Here is a 6,000-nt window from a genome sequence, read left to right on the forward strand (position 1 = left end):
AAAAATATTTATTTTGCTAAAAAATTTACCGTGAGCCGAATACTACTCATTTAAGTGCAAATTTAAAGACTCGGTGAGATAATATGACATAACTCTTTCAAGATCAAAGTTTCACAATACCAATCGTTAGTTAGTTAGTTAGTTAGTTTAGTCGTAGGGAGAATCACAGTTCAATTTCCCAGCCTGCAACTACGACCGAGAGGGGCTGAACTGAAACAATCCCCAAAATTCATTAGACGGTCCAATAGACCGAATATCAATAGTGAAAATAAAACTAAAAAAAATATTACACAATTGTCTGTATTTTGGGTGATAAAAGTATAAATATTCTAGAAAACGGATACTTTTCAAATGAATATTTTGCCGTAAAGTAATTAATTACACAAATTTTAGTTAACATCAACAAAGATATTGAGCTAAAGTGATAATAAATTTTTCTTTGAACAAATCGTTCGAAAGAACTCGAGTTCGATTCCTGTTAGAAACAATTTTTAATTAAGATTTACTTATTTTGAAGTTGAATTCTTGATTACCGATGCTCCCTTCCTTTAAAAATCAGAGGGTTAAAAATTAGTTAAAGTCAAATCATTTCAAGCCAATGTTTGTTCAAGTCCTCAATGAAATTATCTATTCTCAAACTTACTTGACTTTGACTGATCTTCGAATTTCCAAAGCTTCGTTCTCTTAAAAGCTAGAGAATCAAGAGAAAACAAGTAATTAATCAGAAGTAAGTGTCTTTTAACGTTAAAAAAACTATTGGTTGTTTACAAATAGAACTATTGTTTTTAATCAAGAATACATCAGCTGGGATGATTTTTTTTTTGTCAGGTGATTTAGTGGCTACACTACATGGATCTACTCAGAAAATTCTTTGATATTTTTGCTTAAAACTACACTAAATTGGACTAGACCGAAAGAAAAATGAGTTAGCTCAGACTCAGGGCGTGAAAGAAATTAAATAGAAAAGAAAGGTTGTTACTTCACTCGGTCAATGAGGATAAACCATTGTATCTCACTTTTTACACCTCACTTCAAGCTTAAACATCCGTCTATGATCAGCTTCCTTTCTCGGTATCGTGAGTCTAAACTCATTAATACAGCAGAGACGACCAAAAGTTGAAGTGACATCTTTGACATGCCGAGGTGCGTAATGCAGGAAGTGACATCTTTACCGAAAGTTGAAGTAATTCCCCCAGCCATCCCCAGTTTAGAGATTTTGTCAACGAGGTCATGCTCTTTGAGAGAATCATTTTGATATGTTAAAGTACCTTAACAAATATCTACTAATCCGATATTATTGGATGTTTGTAAGAAACTATGTTTTTGTCATATATTTAGTTGTTAGAATTTCACCATTTAAGATACATAAGTGTATATAACAAAGTACAAATTTCATTCCTACACATTACATACAATATCCTTACCAACTAAGTTATGAGCATGAACGCACGGTACTTGTAAGAAAAGTTTTACATGCATCACAAATGCCAAGATATGCATTGAAAAATAATCATAAACTATTAGTTACTATATCTATTTTTTTTTATTACGTTAATATCTTCATTGTCATTATGCAACATCAGCAAATAAAATTATGTATTAAAATCTACTTTTTTAACATCTTTATATTTTTTGAATTTTCATCCAAGTGTTAATCATCATGTTGATCAGAAAAACTTTATGTAGATGTTAGCATAGTTTGAAGTCGTTGAAAGGATACTTTAGAATGGGGAGAAAAAATGTTGAATTCATTTATAGAAACAATTCAAACAAAACAAGAGTAGAGGGGACACTCCAAACGAAACCACCCTCTACAAACTATGGTCGATTTTTACGGTGGATTTCGTGGAAGCGCAATTCTCTCTGCAAACAAGAAATCCTAAATTCACACAACAAATTTGAGCCGTCGAAAAAAAATTAAATGGTTGACATTTAAAACAAAATTTCGTGATCTAAATCTTCTAATTTTTTAAGGGCTGAGATCACCCTTGGAGTCATTTTGACCGCTCATAATCCAATTCCGTTTTTATTTCTCTTTTACATCAAAAGATGGAAAGTTAAATAGAATAAAAATGAAAAATGTCACCTATATATAGGCTAAATCATTACACTGCACACGAGTCAAAAGAGTGTATCCAAACACCACAACACAAACAAAAAAGAAGATTGAAAGTTGAAAAACATAGAGCTGATAGTGATGCCATAGAGCAAAGTTTGGTACATCAATAGTGGAATGTTCATACAACTGAGACTCAACTAAATATCTCTTATAAAAGCTCTTTTCCACTAACCATGACAATATATAGATTGTAAAATGAAGATTCTACTTAGACTTAATTCTCTTCTCAACTTCCTCCATACTTTGAATATCTTCTGAAACTTGCAAATGCGGTATACAGACCTGTTATCGCATTCATATACTTTCATTTAGTTACAAAATAAGGATAATAATTACATTCATTCTACGGTTAAATATATTTTTAGTTCCTACTAAATTTACTTTCCTTTTTTTTTGTCTTTGTACCCATTTTAGTCCCTACAAAGTACAAAACTCCGTGCTTTTAGTCCCTACAAAACATTTAGTTTGTAACTTGTAGGGACTAAAACGTGAATACAGGACGAAAAACAAAATTCAAGATAATTGTAGGGACTAAAAAGTGAGTAAAGGACCCGAAACATATTCATTCATTCTATTCCAAGAAGACACGGAAATTCAATTTACCAATAGAGAAGGCATGCTGAAATACACAGTATCACATTTCTCTGAGCTTTGTATGTCTGAGTAAAAAAAAAAATCAATAGTCAATGAATCAACAATGTAGAATATTTTAAGGAGATGAAATACAGCATTTTCTCATCTTCATTAAAGGAAACTCAAACACAGTGTGATGAATATATATGACATACTGGGATAGCGCAAATAGAGTTTCACATTGTATGATTGAAGCAATGTTATCAATCGCATACTGCAGAAAATAGCGGGTTGTTTGAATACCACTGCGTAACAGTGCTATAGCACCGATATTTGAAAACATTAGGTACTAAATAGTGTATTGCAGAATGATAGAATTGATAAGGAGTATGTAAGTAAGAACATGGAGGTGCAGCAGGGAATCATTAGCACTAGTGTTGTAACTAACTTAGTGAGTAAAGCATGACTAGAGACACGTGGCATGAGAAGAAAGAGAAAGGGGATCTGATGGTTATAAGAGGAAAAAATGTTCGGTAGGAAATTAGGCAATGATTTGAGTAGTCACTCTACTTGGGAGATTCTAAGTGTTTCTTTTTTCTTTTTGGGTTACGTTGCTACCAATATGGGCCCTAAGAACATACTCAAAATTCTTCACAGTCACATCACATGGCTTGAATGTATGGCAAAAGTAGGTGTTGATAAAGACTGCACCATATTTTGTTGGTAACCTTTTGTTATCAATCTTTAATGAACTTTGGATATATAATTATGGTCCAAGTTGATAAAGTGTAATCATATTTAATGAACTTTCATTTAATTTGTTTGTCTTTTTTAAAGAACAATCATTGAGTATTGACAATCATTAGAATTGTGAGTCGGGTGATAACAAGAACACATTGTGGCATCACCTCATCAATGAAAAAGATGTATCAACAAGATGGTAAAAGTAGGATGCCGTAAGCTTCTAGTAGGTTGGTAACACTTTGGGGTGATAACAAGATGGTGATGGTCCAATACGTTAAATAAGTTTTAGTTTAAAAAAAAAGAAGAAGAAAAGTTAAATAAGTTTTTCACTTTTATAAATAAATTATATAGTATTACGTTTTTAATATCTCTACAACTTTTCTTTAAAGATAAATAGTACATTTTATAAATCTATAAATATTTTAAGTCAATATTTATTGTCCTTACTTTAACATTAACTTATATGTATTCTTTAAAATTTTAAATATGAATTTTAAGTATTATATGAAATGCAAAATGAATGAAAAGCTTCTTCTCTTCTAAGTTCTAATCCATTTTAAAATTTTAACTCAAAATGAATTTTAAGTATTATGAAATTTTAACTCATATCGTTCTCTCATTTTGCTCCCTCTAAACAATTTAGAGGAACGTACTAAATAAATATCTGTTTCTCACACACTCTGTTTTCTTCCAAACTTAACTCAACTCAACTAAACTTAATAAATACCTGTATTAAGATCACACCGCAATTGCGGTGTGATGCGGTTGCGGTGGCTACCGCATCAGCAATACTGTGGCCACAATTGCGGATGCGGACCACAATTTAAAACCTTGATACTAATTCCCTCAATGCTAAGAAAACACATTAATGGCAAAAACCAAACGAGGCAAGTGTGTGTTGTGTAGGTATAATAAGCCACTATAAATAAATACCTGTTTCTCATTTTCTTCCAAACTTAACTCAACTCAACTCAACTCAACAATGGCACAAAAACAAATCACCCTCATCTTCTTCTTCTTTTTCGTATCAGTTAGCACTAGTGTTGTAACTAACTTAGTGAGTAAAGCATGACTAGAGACAGGTGGCATGAGAAGAAAGAGAAAGGGGATCTGATGGTTATAAGAGGAAAGAATATTCGGTAGGAAATTAGGCAATGATTTGAGTAGTCACTCTACTTAGGAAATTAGGCAATGATTTGAGTAGTCAGTCTTAGCTATAGTGTCATGATTTGTCTTATAACTCCATATTAAATCCAAATATTGTTAGGAATTTGATCATATCATAGTGTCACGATTTGTGCCAAACTTGCTCTCTTTTTTATAACGTGTGCCAACATTAATGGCAAAAACCAAACGAGGCAAGTGTGTGTTGTGTAGGTATAATAAGCCACTATGAAAACCTGTTTCTCACACACTCTGTTTTCTTCCAAACTTAACTCAACTCAACTCAACTCAACAATGGCACAAAAACAAATCACCCTCGTCTTCTTCTTCTTCTTCTTCTTCTTCTTCTTTTTCTTATCAGTTCCACTCTCCTCCTAACCCCTCAATGTCACAACCATTATTACAAACTCTGAAGATTTAGCAATAGCAACCAATCTCATTTCCACTCTCGGCATTGATGCCGAATTAGAATCACAATCCAATTTCACCCTATTCCTACCCACTGATACAGCATTCCACAACCTATCACCTTCAATTTCACACACATTTAACTCACTTTTACCCTTTCAAAAATACAATCTGATCAAAGCACATATGATCCGTGCATACTACACTCCAAACAATCTTCAATCTATTAACTTGCAACAACAACAAACTCTCACAAGTGAAGCCACAGGGTCTGATGTCTATCTGCTCAACATTTCGACCATCAACAGTTCGGTGGTCGAAATTGAGACTCCCATCGTTCACCACTCCATCGTTCACCACTCTCAATTTCGACCACTGAACTGTTGATGGTCGAAATGTTGAGCAGATAGACATCAGACCCTGTGGCTTCACTTGTGAGAGTTTGTTGTTGTTGCAAGCTAATAGATTGAAGATTGTTTGGAGTGTAGTAAGCACGGATGATATGTGCTTTGATCAGATTGTATTTTTGAAAGGGTAAAAGTGAGTTAAATGTGTGTGAAATTGAAGGTGATAGGTTGTGGAATGCTGTATCAGTGGGTAGGAATAGGGTGAAATTGGATTGTGATTCTAATTCGGCATCAATGCCGAGAGTGGAAATGAGATTGGTTGCTATTGCTAAATCTTCAGAGTTTGTAATAATGGTTGTGACATTGAGGGGTAAGGAGGAGAGTGGAACTGATAAGAAAAAGAAGAAGAACACTGTTTCCAAAAAACTGTTTGGCATTCACAAGCTGCAATATGATGATGCTCCTCCTTCAGAATTGGGTCCCCAGCTCCCAAACGACTCTGCCTCGGACAAGTTTTCTTTTCCTTTAGTTGTTTGTTTCATGATCTTCTTTATCATATGTATTTACTAGTTTCATAAATTTGTAACTTTTCGATTTATTTATGGATATCTCATTTAGAGTTTTCTGGTAGTATATACTTTGCAT

General features: G+C 33.3%; 1 long non-coding RNA gene across 1 annotated transcript; it reads right to left on the bottom strand.

The window, feature by feature from the left end:
- Positions 1-2,067: 2,067 nt before the first annotated feature.
- Positions 2,068-2,883, bottom strand: LOC123916941. The gene is made up of 2 exons (XR_006812337.1): positions 2,723-2,883; positions 2,068-2,401 (listed from the first exon to the last, which is right to left on the bottom strand). It is a non-coding gene; the product is annotated as an uncharacterized LOC123916941 (long non-coding RNA).
- Between the last annotated feature and the right edge of the window lie 3,117 nt (positions 2,884-6,000).

The sequence above is a fragment of the Trifolium pratense genome, linkage group LG3, assembly GCF_020283565.1.
Source record: "Trifolium pratense cultivar HEN17-A07 linkage group LG3, ARS_RC_1.1, whole genome shotgun sequence".
Lineage (NCBI taxonomy): Eukaryota > Viridiplantae > Streptophyta > Magnoliopsida > Fabales > Fabaceae > Trifolium > Trifolium pratense.